The 16,672-nt window shown below is 38.5% G+C and overlaps 1 long non-coding RNA gene and 1 other non-coding gene across 2 annotated transcripts; one reads left to right on the top strand and one right to left on the bottom strand.

The window, feature by feature from the left end:
- Positions 1-3,872: 3,872 nt before the first annotated feature.
- Positions 3,873-4,477, bottom strand: LOC149622739 (uncharacterized). The gene is made up of 2 exons (XR_016374952.1): positions 4,334-4,477; positions 3,873-4,268 (listed from the first exon to the last, which is right to left on the bottom strand). It is a non-coding gene; the product is annotated as an uncharacterized LOC149622739 (long non-coding RNA).
- Positions 4,478-14,748: 10,271 nt separating this feature from the next.
- TRNAP-AGG (transfer RNA proline (anticodon AGG)) lies at positions 14,749-14,820 on the top strand. The gene has a single exon. It is a non-coding gene; the product is annotated as a tRNA-Pro (tRNA).
- The last annotated feature ends 1,852 nt before the right edge of the window (positions 14,821-16,672 follow it).

A 16,672-nucleotide genomic window follows, 5' to 3' on the forward strand; every position in this document is an offset into this window, starting at 1 on the left:
ACAAAGTAAATACCCGTATGGTTTTTCAGTCGCGTCCAAATAACATTCTACTATAAATTTAGAGTTGTTAGGTGCCAATTGTTTAGAAAGGGCTACTAATTGCATAAGATCTCTTACGGTTTTCATAAGAATTAGAGATGGGCCGATACCAGTTTAAACCGATACCGATATGATCCGATACTTGAGAAACCGATAGTACCGATACCGATATTTTACCCGATCCTTCCATTAAACCGATATCAAACCGATACCGATATGGTATCGGTATCGGCCCATCTCTATAGATGATTCTCGATCCAATTTCGGTACTTGAAACTATAAAACTGGCTTATCATACGAAAAACCCATTATAGACACTAGTTACGTTATCCAAAAATAGATGAAAAACTGTGCTGTCTCAGAGTTTAGGTCTTATGGCGTCATCTACTCTCAACATAAGTATTTATTTTCTTCAAAAAATATCGGGTAGAAATATCGGTTCATTTTTAACCGATACCGATATATCGGTTAAAGCCAAATATCGGTACCGATACCGATATGGTATCGGTATCGGCCCATCTCTAATAAGAATCATGTAATGAGCGTTTAAGGAAGCTGTTCTCAAGTTTTTTCAAATATATTTTGTAAAAGGGTAATTACCAGAAGAAAATAGGGGAAGTGGGTAGCCGTAGCCTTGAGCCATACAAGTCGTCCAGTGATTCCCCTACCACCCTTAAAATTTGAATCTGGCCAATCGGCGCGAAGCATAAAATAGTACCAGATTTCATTGCGAACGCCACCATGTAGCGAACTGTGGAACTAACTTGTGTAATTACGAATAATTTCCTATGATGCGATTGTTTAGTAAAAATTTCGGATAAAATATTATTTTTATTTTCTAACATGAGATCATCTAATACGATCAATGTTGTTTGAGTACCATCGTATATAGTGACGTCGGGTAAACCTTGACGCATAATTACACCCATTTCTTTTAATTCATCGTAACCATTCTGATATATACTATAATGCCAAACAACTAAATCAACTTTAGGTTGAAACATTTTATCCTTATTTTCTATTATTCTTTTACATAAAACTGTTTTACCAGATCCCGAAGGACCGAAAATAATTAATAAATAATAAGACATTTTTGTGTATGTTAATTGCAAATAGTTTTAATACGATTAGAGTAAATTTGTCAATAATAATTTTCACTTTATATTATGGTCTTTATAAATTTATTCCTACATTGTTATAAGCATATCAAAGTAAGCCTATTCAATCAAATATTGACAGGTAAAAAGAAGAGATCGGGAAAACCCGGCTCCTCCCCCTTGAGTGGCCGCCATCTTGAATTACCGTATACTGGCTGCATACTCTCTTACATCTTAAGCTTAACGATGATGGTGTTGTAGAAGCCAATGTTACAGATTTGTGTCTATGTGGTATAGACGAAAGACAAGTAGATGGTGGTGTTAGAAGCCAATGTTGCATATGGTATAGACGAAAGACCAGTAGATAGTGGTTGTTAGCAGCCAATGTTGCATATGGTATAGACGAAAGACCAGTAGATAGTGCTTGTTAGCAGCCAATAAGGATAGATTTGTGTGTATGTTATATACGCAAAAGACTAGTGCATGGTTTGCTGTTACAAGCCAATAAATACTGAGGGTATTGAGTGAAAGAATTGGCCGTTAGTCAGCAGATGAAGGTGTAATGGATAGCAATGAAGTAAAGTTTTCGGAATTTCTGTGTAATGCGAACGCGGGCCGGAAATTGCGAACACGTTTGCTCCGATTTGCCAACTGTGAAAGCGGTAACAGACACACACTCAGGCAAGTCCATTGTAATACCTATCCTTGACGTCATATCGTTACTAATTATTAATTTAGTAATTATTTATTTTCCCTCAAATACATTTAGTATTTATTTATTTTACCACAAATACATTTAGTAATTATTTATTTTCCCACAAAAACATTTAGTAATTATTTAATTTCCCACAAATACATTTAGTAATTATTTATTTTCCCACAAATACATTTAGTAATTATTTATTTTCCCACAAATACATTTAGTAATTATTTATTTTCCCACAAATACATTTAGTAATTATTTATTTTCCCACAAATACATTTAGTAATTATTTATTTTCCATTTATTTCTTTGAATACATCAATAAATATCCATGTAATAATTTATATATCTCGTTAACAAATGCATACGCGTATATTCGATTTAAGTGTCATTGCGGTTTTACAAAAATATTAGTACTTCCAATATTCTAAGTAATTTTAGTAGTATATTCTATTAACTTTGGATTCCCTAATTGGAACGCACAATCACTAGGCCATGCTTATTTTTAAAAATTTAGAAAAAGACTTGGCCTAGTTTCTTTCGCTGACAGAATTTGTTTACGGTTACAATTATTGTAAAAACGTCTATTTTGTTTCAACTAGTACTTTGGTTAATTGAGTATTTGTCTAAGATCGCGTTAGCTATTTACACGCCATTATAGTTACGCTAGCTTATGGTGATTTCCAAGCGTCACTTATTTAAATAAACTTGGTTTCATCCGCAAACGACAATAAATGAGGTAGGCCCTAGCTTAGTATCACCAAAAGTGGATGAGGGGAAAGTTTGAAAGTGGTCAGAAGTCGCGAGGCATCAGAGTTTCACCATGATTGGCCGTTGAATCGACTTAGCTATATTTGGCTTATTCACTCCCTAAAAGTAGGCTTTGTGCTAGTTCGCGGTTACCGTCGTCTGCTATTGTGTGTGCTAAATTGAATTCGGTCGAATGCGGCCTCGCTCCATGTCTTAAGATTTGTAATCTTCGCTTACGGGTGGTGTACAATTTTGATGCGTGATTTAACCATGAAGATACCTATGCTTTGTGCAAATAAATACTAGTCTGAACCGACTCTTAGCCATGTGTTTGTTCGGATCGGAATCGTTTTAAATCTGTTTCCGATTTAAAGTTCCGTTGCGAGGGTTTACATTCCCAACAATCCTCGTTTGATCCTAGTGATGTGCAGTTGTTCTCGAAACTGGAATCTTGTCAGTAGCTCGACGGTGAAGACGAAAGAAGCGACTCCAAGCATTGCCGCCCACAATCGGAACTTGGCTTCAATGTCCTTGAACCCGAGTACGTGTACTTCTTTCTCAGCCGTCGAATGTTGAGGTTCCAACTCGATGTGAAAGTCCCTCTCGAACATGCGGTGAAATGCTGTGATTTGGCTGGTTTCCAAGAAAGATCGCAATCTGCAATCATGTATGAGTGAGATACTTTAATGTTTCAAATTAGTAACTTAAATCAGGTTGTAAAATTTGTCCGCGTGATTAATGCTGACTTTATTTGATAGTTAGATACAATTTTGGAAAGGTCTCGAATATAATATTCCCCAAAGATTTCAAGTGACATTGTGAAGAGTTGACGATAATTACCCCGATTAAAATACGCGAGTAAAATAACGCGATACGCGGCTCTTGAATTCGCGATTTTGTGCTCGAGCAAAATTTCAAAGTAATATAAAACCTTAGCAGATGGCTTCTCAATTTTTATAAACTCCATAATGGAAAGAAAAGGTAATTGTTCCCGTGAGCCCTAAAGTTTACGCATTTATCTTTTAAAAACGTCTCACTGGACACGCAACGCGTAAATTGGTTACGGTGAAATGCGAGAGTGATCCGACCCTCCATGTTATTTAGAATTGAGAATAACGTTTTAAAGATATAAAAATCTCCTTGGGTATATATTAATCATTTAATGGAAACTAAAGTATTGAGTATAGGGGCCCGTGGACCACAATTTATACTTACTGTGGAAAGAGTTTTTTTTTCAAAAATAGTTCTATAATAATTAGCAACTTTCCAGCGTTATTAGTCAATGCACGCGCGAACGCCAGTTGAGGTGCGGCATTATTGAAGAAGACTCAAGTAGCTACGTTTGATATGATAAAGATCATCGTCAATGTGCGAAAGAGAAACACCTAAACCTAGACTGTTCTTGCATTAAGAAAGTTAACGAACCTTTGGTTGATGTACTTCAGAGCTTTAGGATTCATTGTTGCATTTTCTACTGGGAGCACTAGCGGTTGTTCCAAGTACTTGGCCGAACCAAGATGAAGATGCAATAGTTTCAGCTTTGGCTCATCGAAGTGCAGTAACAAGCCAATCTGTAAAATCGGTAAATCTCCAAACCATATTTGCTTTCCTGACGGTAAGTCTCCCGCTTCCAAGCCTTTTGCTCGCTGATGCAAGAGAGTTTTCATGTCATCGTCAGTCTGATAGGATTGAAATTTTATTAATGGACTTTGGAAATGAGATTAAATTGTTCAAAAATCTTCACCGATTGTTTAACATTGTGGTATATAGTCGGAGGAATGTAAACGTTGACGTCGGGTACTCTCAATAAATCCGGAATTCCGTTAATGTTTTCCTTTTTCTGAGACGAGAAATTGGCTTTCAAAACTCTGTTGAACAAATTGACGAAGACCACTACTATCAAGAGGTAAACTCCAACGCTGAAGCGAATCGCCAGTGACGAAGGAATGTCGAAGCCTGCACCGACACAAACCAATTGAAAAAGACTGAGTGGTTGAAAGCCACTGGATAAAACCATTTACTGTAATGGACGTGTGGGTGTGTCTGTGTGCATTGTTGCACCCAAGTTAGCAAATCGAAGAAAAAGTGTTCGAAATTTCTGGACCGCATTCACACTTCAGGGAAATTCGAAAATTTTTTATTTCACTATCTTAGCTATTCCGCGTGGAATACTGGCTTTAAAGTATTAAGGACGGATATTTTAGAACTCGGCATTATCTCTCCATTGTCAACGTCATCTTATCTTTATCGATGCTCGAAAGTTGTTCTCAGAACTTGCCTGCTAAATTTTATTATATCCACAACTTTGTTTATAAAAAATCGTTTTCCTCTAATTTTTGGAAAATGAATAGAAAATGCCCACCTCTAGGGTTTTTTCTTATTTGATTGGATGTATTTTTAACTTTGCGCGTCCATCATAGATGGCGTGCAAAATTGCTAGATTTATGCGGCATATTTCGTTTTTAGTGTTTAGTGTTTACGCGTGCGACGGTGCGAGACAGGCAAGGGGGGTGCTCATGCTCCCTTTGGAAATTTTTCTCTCTCCAACAACTTGCTTGTGTGACGTCACACTAGACCACCGCGGCTCTGCTTGAAATAGGAATCAGAGCGCGCGCTTTAAAATTTTGTAACTGCCCCTTAATTTCAAAAATTTGAAAAGCCCGACCCGGCCCGACCCGATAAATTGTTCGACTCTGTAGACTCTACCTTTTCCCAAAATGGCTCCGAAATAAAGAAAGAGTTTTTGAGCAGCGAAGGACATCATTGATCCTGGCATTCCCTTGACTCGCTTGTGAATGATGTCAACCATCGTTAAGACTCCCATGACGCAAAGCAATCCGCTCCAAATCTGAAAAAGCGTTTTCAGAGAAGCAACCATTAAGAATTACTTTGCAAATAAATAGATGGCTCTGAAGCAAAGGGATTAACCTTAACATCACCGGCACTAACAACAGAGTTCTTGGACACGCTTCACATACTTAAAGATATACATTCTACAGCTTTACACGAACAGCAGATAATTTGTAAGTGAAGGAAAATGTTTGCCCAGTATTGTAACTCCTTGGTCGACGACTAAATCTGATTGGTTGGAGTAGTTTGACATTTCGTAACTCTAATCGTTACGTTACGTTTGATCATAGCTAACATAAGGGAATGATTTCAATATCGCGGTGTAATCATGTTAAACCCAAAGACCAAAGTCTGATAAGACTAGGTAATATTCGTTTGGTGTACATTAAGGTCTTACCACGCCTAGCTAAAAAGGTCTTTTTGCGTATCCAAATTCCACACACAAACCACAAACATACACACTCGCGGATCGTAAATAGCAACCCAGCCTTTACAAATAGTGCCCTTTCCGCCTAAGAATGAATCTTTCACTCTAGCTACCTTGACCGCATTTTATCCCCCTCCCCGCGTTAACCCCAAACACCGGAGTAAAGAGAAAATATTTTAATTTGAAACGCTTTCAACAAATGGGCTTCGCTACAGCTGTCCATCAAATTAAACCAAATTGGAGGGTTACCGCGATGTCATCGTTGTTAACCAATACTCCCAAGAGCCGGAGCAAGGGTCCCGACTAATTAGTTTTACGTCCGTCCGAAGTCAGTTAAACTGCTGCAAACGCAAAACAAAAGCCCCAATGTAATTTTTTTATCGAAATTCTTTGCTTAATCGGTATCTAGCCACACTTGTTCCTGGCGTACCCCGGCCACAAACACACAAACAAACACACGTACAGATCATCAGTGCAAAGCTAGGTCCGCTTACATAACCACACCTAGCAAAATTACCTGTAAGTTAACGATTAAAATTATGGAATAACAAAAATAACCGTAATTTATGGTATTTTATATTATAACAGGCTTATTACCGTGGTAATTTACCGGTAAATTACCATTGTAAAATTTGTAAAATTACGGTTAATTACGTCGTACTCTCTATACTTACACCAATGGAAATAGTTTTTAAATCTTCGAAGGCTCCGACTGGAGCAGCGTTGAACGTCACATTTTTGGCAGACAGTAATCTTCGATGGGCGTACGTGAATGGCACCGTCAATGTAGACAACTTACTACTTCGCATTGCATATTCGTAACTCATTGGCGCTGCAAAAAGGTCCACTTTCTGGAAATGCGTATATGTGAAAAACAGTTTGTATGTAGTTAGGCCTTATTGGGAGCATGAAGGGTTGAAACAAGTTGAACTCATTCGCTTTAAAATTATACAGTGAAATGAAAAAGGTTAATGAAAAATAACGCCTTGCTTTTAAACGATTTTCATGTTGCCTGAAATCTATTCTCGACCATTTTTAACCACATCGTATGATGAACATCCACGATGTGGGTCTTAGTTTGACCTGGCCTGTTGGTGGTGGTGGTGGTGTGGGCGTCGTGAAAGAGAACTGCCTTAGACAGTATAAAATTTTTCGATCGTCATTGAAGGGAGAGTGAATGGGAGAGAATTGTGGTGAGGTGATATTTTTCGATTATGTATTTTAAAAGAAAGGAAATTATGATAGTTAGGTTAAGCCATATACTCTCCCTTAAAAGTTCCTCTCACCCGTCGATTATAAGAGTTTGACAGCTCCCCTCTTTCAGCATTCAAAGAAATCGAGAGAAATTTTGAAAGCAAAAGCAAGTATTTACTGACGTTCTTTTTAGAATGGTCTTAAGGCACCGGGATATTACAATTATTGGGTGTTTTACCGAATTCTTTCTCTTTCAAACGCTTCTGGCCATAAGTTCATGTTAGAAACTTATAAAATGCGAAAATTATGGGTCGGCATAAGTCTGTGTCATAAACTAAAACTTTCTGTACCTGTATTAATTGAGCGTTAAGTACGTAATGTTAGAAATTTATAAGAAGCGATAAGTGTGCATCGGCACAAGTCTATGTTGTAAACTCATCGAGGGGATAATCACTAAATTTATCTGTTCTTCGATTCGCCGGAATATTACAATTACGGCATAAGTAAATTTATACGGGTAATAATTCTATCACCGTTTAGGGAAGGGCATCGAGGAGCTTTTCACTCCGGTTTTATGCACGGTAAATTATTTAAGCATTGTAAAAGATAGCGCTATTCACTCATTAGGGTAAGGCTCAGGGGTTATACACTCATTAGGGTAAGGTATAGAGGGGTTATCCACTCATTAGGGTAAGGTATAGAGGGGTTATCCACTCATTAGGGTAAGGTATAGAGGGGCTATTCACTCGTACGATGTGGCTACTATTACGAGCCCTTGGATCGCCTTGTTACTCAGAATTTCCAAGCAAAGCTCGACCATCCATTTTAAATAGGCCTTGTCAAGAAAACTATCGTGCTCTCTGCAGGTTGAGAAGATTTCACCTACTAGAGTTTTGGCGGAGAACGTTTCGTCAGTGGAACACGATCTAACACGCTACTACGGCACACTTGTTACGTATTTGACTTATTTAAACTTGGCGCGTCAAATTGTTTCGTATTACTCATCGCTAGGGGTCGCTAGCAGACTACAATAAACCTTAGAACAAATATGGCACCCGAACATCGTGGTTGTGTTTTCTCATTCTTAATTAACACTCGAAAGAACCAGCCATTATAATTAGTTAAAAGTGAAAGAAACCGAACTAGTATAAAAGAACGTAAAAACACTCAAGCACCGTCGCTTGGTCGAATTTTTCAGGGCAAGAAAGAGCAATTCTCTGGCAGTTTTCGAGGTCAGTGGAAAACGCGACTCTGGGCGAGTGTTGCACTCGTGTTCCCAGTGACGGACGAAAACTGGCCCAGAGTGCAGTCGGTGGACTTAAGTTTTTTTTGTCAAGGCGTTGCTTGTTGCAATTTTGACATCAATAGCGCGCTCTGGTTACGTATTCTCCTAGCGAGATTTGCCGGAAGTTAAAGACAGCGGGAGATGCGCAAATTTACAAATTTTCCTCTCTTATCTGGATTAGGCTTGCTTGGCAACTTGAATAGCGCACAATGAAACCAAGGGTGGGGCACTTAGGGCTAAAATGTTTTATTGGTAGTGACAAACCTTCATGATTTCTTCTTCATTAGTCTCATACAAGTGTATGTACCTTAAAATATAAACTCAATTAGGAAAGCGACTTTTACATCACCAAGAGCAAAACCAAGCGGGAGTACCAAACTAAGAACTTTGACCAAATTTCAATATAATACAAATTTCATCGAAAATCAAGTTTGCTAAGGATGGTTTTGGAATCAATAAAATGAATACGACTTTTTGGTGAGAAACACTCAATTTTCCCAATTTTGTTTCACTGGTTGCTGATCGAGAACAGTTACCGACAAAGTAATAATTTTGAGACAATACCCCTTTAAAACGTGAGTTTTCAGTTTTACTTTCTGGCATTCTACCTACAAGTCGTGTGGGTGCAAGCCTTTATGAGTTTGTGGCTGACTAGATTGTGCCACACCAACATCCTTGTTGGTGTTGGGTCTTTGATTTATGGATAGATCAGTATATGGTTTTTTTTGGAAAAGTCTGAGTCTGAAAAGGGTTGCTAATGTTTGGTCTTACTAATATATTGTCATTGCGAACAAGTGGACAAGCTCTTGTCCAGTATGTTAAGTTGGCTACTAATTGATTCGGTATCGACTTCATCTTTATGTTCTTTAAGGCCGTCGATACTTGTTTGCTGTATTTCAAGTCTTGAAGACAAAGTTGATATTTGCTCCGCGTAAATGTATAGATTTTCATCAATAGATGCTTTGGCTTGAGAAAACTCATCAGCGAAATGTTTTAGCTTAACTAGGGTTGACACACACCCCACACACATCCAAAATGCTACCTCGTCCATAATGTTCAAACAAGTCAAATGAAACCACACATTACACATACAGCAGTGTATCATAGCCCCGTGTCTCTGGCTTCCTCCGTTAAATTTGCAATCCGCACAACAATGTTTAGGCATAGTTAAAATGAATTATTTAAAGTTAAATAATAATTAGTCAAAATTAAGATAAAATAAATAAATAAAACTTAAAATAAAGCTAAGATCCAAAGCCTGGACCGCGTTTACTTTAGGGTTAAGACCAAGGGTTAGCGTTCCTAACGAGAGCTCACAGAAATACGTCCGCTCACGACGACGCCAATCAATTCGCGTTATCAAACTCGCTTAGGTAATATTCGAGATTACCCAAAAGTTGGGGTACTTTAAGTTCCTACCACGCCTTTCTAAATAGGCCTTTTCGTCTATCCAGCCTCCACACACAAACCACAAACATACACACTCACAGATCATAATCTGAAATATCTTACGCAGCTAAAAACCGATTGCAACAACCGATTGAAGGGCCAACGACAACCATAATAAATAACAGCATCACAGCCATTATAAATAATGAGTGCCTGATAACTGTTTATTTTGGAGAAGACGTAACCTTAAATTTCATAAGCAACAAACCATTAATTTAATGTCAACTATTCAATAATAATTAATATCATTTAATCATAGAGTTAAATACGTTAAAGCGGTGAATTTAATTCCTGTTAGTAGCGTTTTTCTGTATCGTTTTGCTTCCGTAAATTTTACGGTATTTTCTTAGAGTGTACGGACAAGATTAAATTTGTTTTTGCTTAGACGCGTATTCGAGGCAATTGTTAACAGCTGAGAATTGTACTCCACTTCCATTTGCTCTTGGGTAACGCGGTCATCTGGCATACTTTACCGGAGATGTTTATTATTTTCAAATACGTAATAAATCATTCTGTAAACTGAGTATTTAGGTAAATCCCAAAGCGGCTAGGAAATTAAAATTTATTATACAATTAAATCTTATTTTAAAAATTTTAATTTCATTTAAATAAGAGGATTAAATTTAATAAGCTATCATAAAGTTCACAACTATAGTCTGGAACGCGGAATCTCAATTTCTTCAAACTCAAAAATCTCCGATGCACTATTTCGACAATCTTACAGCGTCAAGTTAACGTCACAAAGAACACTATCTGTACAATATTCACAACTAAAACGTTTTCAGATTTTGATAACTTACCTTTTTAAAGTAACTGGCTACGCTTACGTTATAGACGTCTTCTTCCATTTATTAAGCAAATATAAGCACCTTGTCCAACAGCAAATTTATGCTTCGATTTAGAGACACAAAATGATCGAATCTACAGCGTGTCCTCACCAGGAGAAGTCAAAACGAGTATTACCGCCGGAATCGACCGAAGAGTCCAATTACTTCCGCACGCTCATTTTACTGTCATCATTAGCCTGTCCAAAACAGAGCCTTAATAGTGTTTCGACACTATTACGCGAGAAGCAATCACGGAGTGTTATTAAAGTCATCTTAGAGTCCACTTTGTTTTGCATGCACATTTGAGAAAACGAAACTCGACAGCGTTACGACGCCATGAAGTTAAAATGTTTATTTCTAAAGGCCCGTTTTCAATCAAGACTTTTTGATAAGAAAATAAGTCTTTGCGTCAAATGTAATGTTCAGTCAAAAGTGGAAACACAAATTGTAGATGGTTTCAAACAACCTTCAAATTCAGTTCAAGAAGCGGATATCTAAAAGAGTTTAGATATTTGTTTCTCATTTTCTTTAAGTTTCAACCGCTCAAAGTGAAAGTAATTGAGTTACGCCATCTTTAGTCAATTTTATTAATTTGATGCTTGTTTGAAAACGATCCGTGTTGCGGCTTTTCGATTTCGATTTTCATTTGTGTTCGAAAGCGCGTCAAAAGCAAAGAGCTTGTAAAACGTTGATTGAAAATGGCCCTTAATTTAAAGTCAGGGATAAAATCTCAGTTAAAACAGTCGAAAAGCTGCAATAATGGCATTGGTAATGATGGTTCAATATTAGGAAAAATAGCTAGCATATTGTAACATGGCTGCCAGAATTCTTGGAGCTTCCACTCCTTTGTTCTGGCAGGGCATATCTAGCCTCCATGTCAGAAGCCACTCCCCCTTCCACACATGTGATCTAGGATAATTTAGTTTTGCTAATCAGTTCGGTTTATGATTTCTCCTAAGACGGATCGACTTTTCTATACCAGTTCGGTTACGGGTTTATCCCTATATCAGTTTACTGAAATAAAATTGTTGTTGAAATTGGATTAAACTGTATGTTGTCCTTAATTTATTTTATGGCCCTCGGGAAGATATTCCCTTTCGTTCAAATATTATATTGAGGGTTACAATATCGGTAATTAAAGTTTCGATTGCTTAAACCTTAGATCTTACTGGGCGGAAAAATCAGAACGGAATACGGTGCAAGGAAGTTCGACCGAAATATTTCACGCCAATTGCATGACGGAATTGCCGTTCAGTTTGACAGAACGTGTTTGATATTTTTCGGTAGAACTTGGTGTAAATTCTGGGTATTCCACCAATGAACAAACGTTATGGAAATGGTCCTTGAGCTAAAAGAAACAAGTTGGGAAACCAAACTTCATACAGGTTTTAATGTATAAGGAACAGTTTTTGATTGGATATAACTTTTTTTTGTATCGTATTAACTGTTTTTAAAAAACTCCACAGAACTACAATTCGGGCCCTCACTATATGGTTAAAATTTCAAAGAGATCCATTTAATAGTTTATTTTATAAAAATTAAAGTTTTTAAAGTGGTTTTCAATTCAATAAATATAAACGAAAAACTCGAAACTTTTCCATAGAAATAACATGGGAAAATATTTTACAATTAACCTTTTTGAGGAAGCCGTAATGCAATAACTATTCGTTTGTTTGACTTGAAAACAGTTTTAAACGAAAGCCTGGTATTTAGATTTTCCGCTTTCCAATTTTTGTTGATTAAATTTAAGTTTAAGTATGTTTAATTTCAAATTTTAAAAACCATTCCAATCTGCGAAATTTTAGCATGGATAAGAATCAGTCTATGATGTTAGCACAGTTATTTCTACTTGGTCCAATTTTCGTAGTGGTTAAAAAACAAGCTTAGGTCTAAGCTTGTGTGAGCTAACAAGTTAAGTTTTCTGCCTGTCTTGATGATAGTATTCCTAAGATTACGTCACGCCCTAAGCGAAAATCAAATCCTTGGATAACGGGTTCGATAATTCATTTAGCCAATGTCAAAAAAAAACACTATATAAAAAACTCAAATCCAATTTCACCGAGTTTAATAGAGCTAGATTCAGGCGTCTGACAAAAAAAAATTAAGGAATTATCTCGTACTTCTTATGCGAATCATGTTAGACAACTCTCTAATAATTTAAGTTCTGAGCCTAAAACATTTTGGAAATTTGTCGCCCTCAAATCGAAAGAACAATGGGGAGAGCATTACTGATTGTGCTATCATTGCTACTAAATTCAATGAGTACTTTTGTTCTTGTTTCTGTAAATCTGGCCCAATTCCTAACCCAGCTGACATTTTGTATGATCTTCTGCTACCAGTCGATGATGACCTAAACTTATTGTTTACTCCATCTTTGGTTATCACCGCTATCAATAACCTGAAAGGTAACTCTTCCCCTGGTCCAGATGGTATAACCCCAAAAATCTTACAGCTTTGTCGTGATAGTGTGTCGTATCCTCTGTCTGACCTTTTAAATTACTCGTTGAAAGTAGGCAGACTTCCGGCTGCTTGGAAAAGGGTTAATGTTGTCCCTCTATATAAGGGTTCTTCCTTAGACAGATCTGATATGGCGTCCTACCGTCCTATATCCTTATCCTCTGTTTTCTGTAAAATTATGGAATCAATTGTATCTGATTTCATTAATTCTAAATGTATTAAGCCTGGCGTGCTCCCTGAAAAGCAGTTTGGTTTTAGAAAGGGTTTCAGTTGCGTAACGCAGTTAGTCCAGGCTTTCCATTCATGGGCTTCTTTGTTGGACTTACGTGTACCATCTGATGTACATGTAATAATTTTTGACTGGAAAAAAGCCTTTGACTCTGTTCCTCATGATCGCCTCATTTTTAAGCTTTATGGTGTGGGTATTCGCGGTCCTATCCTAGCTTGTGTTGCTGATTTCTTAAGGAATCGTGAACAGAGAGCTGTCTTTCAAGGTGAGTTTTCGGGTTATCAACCTGTTACCTCTGGCGTACCCCAGGGATCAATATTGGGTCCTTTACTGTTTATTCTGTACGCCCATGATCTTCACCTTGGTATTTCCCCTGATACTAACCTTTGGCAATACGCTGATGATTCCTTCCTCTCTCGAGGTGTGCGCTCTATGTCGGACACTGTGTTACTTCAGAGAGATATAAATATAATCGTTGACTGGGGAATTGGAAATCTCTTGTCTCTAAATGTATCGAAATGTTCATATATCATTTTAACTAGACGTCGCAATGTATTTAATGTTGATTATTGTGTATCTAATCAAATCTTGCCTCGGGTCTTTAAATGTAAGTTACTTGGGATTTTTATTTCAAGTGATTTAAAATGGGCTGACCATGTCTTATATATTACCTCTAAAGTTAGGCGCTTGACTGGTTTAATTAATAGAACTTTTGGTCGTTCAAAAGCAGCTATTATAGCGTTTAAGGCTCTGGTAATTCCTGTTTTGGAATATGGGTCTGTGGTATGGTCTCCTCATTTACGAAAGGATATTGACAGTGTTGAACGGGTTTTGAGACATTTTACTTCTTATCAATTGAACCAGTCATGGTTTAATAATGTGCAAAATTGCAATAGAGTACAATATGGTGATCGTTTAAAGACACTGAATTTTTTACCTATGTATGCACTAAGACAGTTTTCTAGTCTCGTCTTTTTATACCGGGTAATCTACTGTCATTATACCTTTCCTTTACTAGATTATGTCATTATTAATGAAAGGCATGAAATTTTGACATTTGCCATTGGTAAAGCTAGATGTGATGCACTTTTTCATTCATATTTTTTTCGTGTCGTTAGGGATTGGAATTCTCTCCCAATTGACATAAGGTGTAGTAATACGCTAGCCTGTTTTAAATTTAAATTGTATCAAAAATTTTTAAATGACGATTGTATATTATAATTATTTTTATTCCTCCTCGATTTCATCAATTTAACTATGGTTTTACATAACTATTGGTTTTCATAATTTTCTTTGTTTTAATTTAATTTGTGTATTTTTTTTTCTTTTTTTGTATTTGTCTGGGTCAACAAGCTCTGTACTGGGAGTTACTCCTTTTCTTGTAGGCCTCCAATTTATATATTGGGAAATAAAAATTATTATTATTATTATTATCATACATGGTCCGTTAGTCTAGGGGTATAATACTCGCTTAGGGTGCGAGTGGTCCCGGTTTCAAATCCCGGACGGACCAAACTTTTGGCAGAAATAAACTAGTGACTATTTAAATGCAACTGATTACAGGGTGTGACTATGAGTTGAACATGTTTCAGTTACATACATGGTCCGTTGTTCTAGGGGAATGATACTCGCTTTGGGTGCGAGTGGTCCCGGGTTCAAATCCAGGCCGGACCCAACTTTTCGATGAAGTAATGTCGCGTTTTGGTTTTCGTCGAGTGCGGTCGTGTTTTTCTCTCGCTCCGTCCTCGGCTTCTCCTTTGCTCGCGAGTTTTTTTTTCGGCCTTTTGGGCTTTTTTATCTGTTTCTTTGCGTGTGTTACTTTTTCGCTGTATATTTTGTGTCTGGTTTCTCGCGTTTTGGGCTCTGCCTTGGGCAGAATCCCGTTATTTTTTCAACTAATCTACTTACACGATGGAAGTTTTGAAACGTTCGGTTTTTGTGGAATGTCAGGAGCGCGTTGTTGCGAAGATTGAAGAAGCTTTGTCCTTGACTTTTGGTTCGGATTCTTATTCGTCGGTGGTGAGTACGAAAGGCGGATTTTTCGTAACTTTTGTCTCGGTGGAAGATGCGGATAATTGCGCGGAATTAGGTCTTGGGCTAGAGGCGGAAGATTACGTGGTGCGTAAGGTTGGGAGTCGCGAGATCATTGCTACATTTTTTGATCTCCCGGAGTTTGTATCGGATGACGTTTTAAAGGCAAAGTTGTTGAGTTATAATTGCGAGTTAAAAAGTGAGGTGGTTTGGGAGCGTATAAATGGCAATTATTACGGGCAACGAAGGTCTCGCTACCAGAGGGTGTCTCTAGCTTACCTTATAGTTTGCGTTTGGTCGACGTCATGGGGCTCGAAAGCTCCTACCGCGTTCGGCATGATCGACAGGGCAAAGTTTGTAATAAGTGTCTGTCTAACTCTCACCTCTACAAGGACTGTCCTCTCTTCGTTTGTGGCTCCGGTGTGACGCCCAGGGGCATATCGCGCGGGTTTGCCCCAATGTTGACATACCTCGACGTTTGCCTCCTGCTGCACCTTCTGTCGACTTGCCAGTTGGTGCTTCTTCCGCCGAGGTTATCCCGGAAGGCGGGCCAACATTTGCAGCGCCTGGAGACTCTGCAGTACTGGTTGTGACCCCGAAACGTCCAGTTTCTAGTAGTGAGGCTGAACCTTCCGTTTTGCCCGAAGATGGCCAGGGCAACTGGAGTGTTGTTGGTGGTAAGCAGGGGCTGAAAAGGCCTAAGTCAGACCTCGCATTGCTTGGGCGGACTCCTTCTCCACGTATAGCTGACCAGGTAACCCCTCCGCTGCTCTCGCCCTTCAATGATAAAAATAGTTTCTCTTAACGTCCGCGGTTTGCGGGCTCTGGCGAAGATGAAAGAATTGGTTGAGTGGAGCAAAGGTTTCGACGTTTTGTGTTTCCAAGAGACTCACTGGTCGGGCTCCCATGTCGCGGTTTTTCGGTCTCTTTGGCGCGGTCCCATTTATTTTGATAATGAGCCTGTTTCCGGTTTTCGCGGTGTTGCTATTTGCATTCGGGCGGGTCTTGACGTTTTGCCATCCCGCGTCCTCCGTTGTGGAGAGGGCCGGTTTATTTTGGAGTCTTTGTCCATTGACGGCGAACCTCTGGATATCGTGAACGTGTATCTTCCGAATGTCGCGCCCGATCGCTTGCCCTTTTATGACCGTTTGCGTGCGGTGGTCTTGAGCTGTTCGCGTCCCCTCGTCGTAGGGGACTTTAACGACGTCGCGCAGACGGGTCTTGATCGCCGACCATTGCCTGGCTCCACTTCGCGTTTGGGCTCGACTGCCTTATTCCGCTTTCTACGCGATACTCACCTCATTGACGCTTGGCGCGCAACACATGCGGACAAC

The sequence above is a fragment of the Phalangium opilio genome, unplaced genomic scaffold, assembly GCF_054372755.1.
Source record: "Phalangium opilio isolate 3A_F unplaced genomic scaffold, DU_Popi_V2 ptg000118l_1, whole genome shotgun sequence".
Classification (NCBI taxonomy): domain Eukaryota; kingdom Metazoa; phylum Arthropoda; class Arachnida; order Opiliones; family Phalangiidae; genus Phalangium; species Phalangium opilio.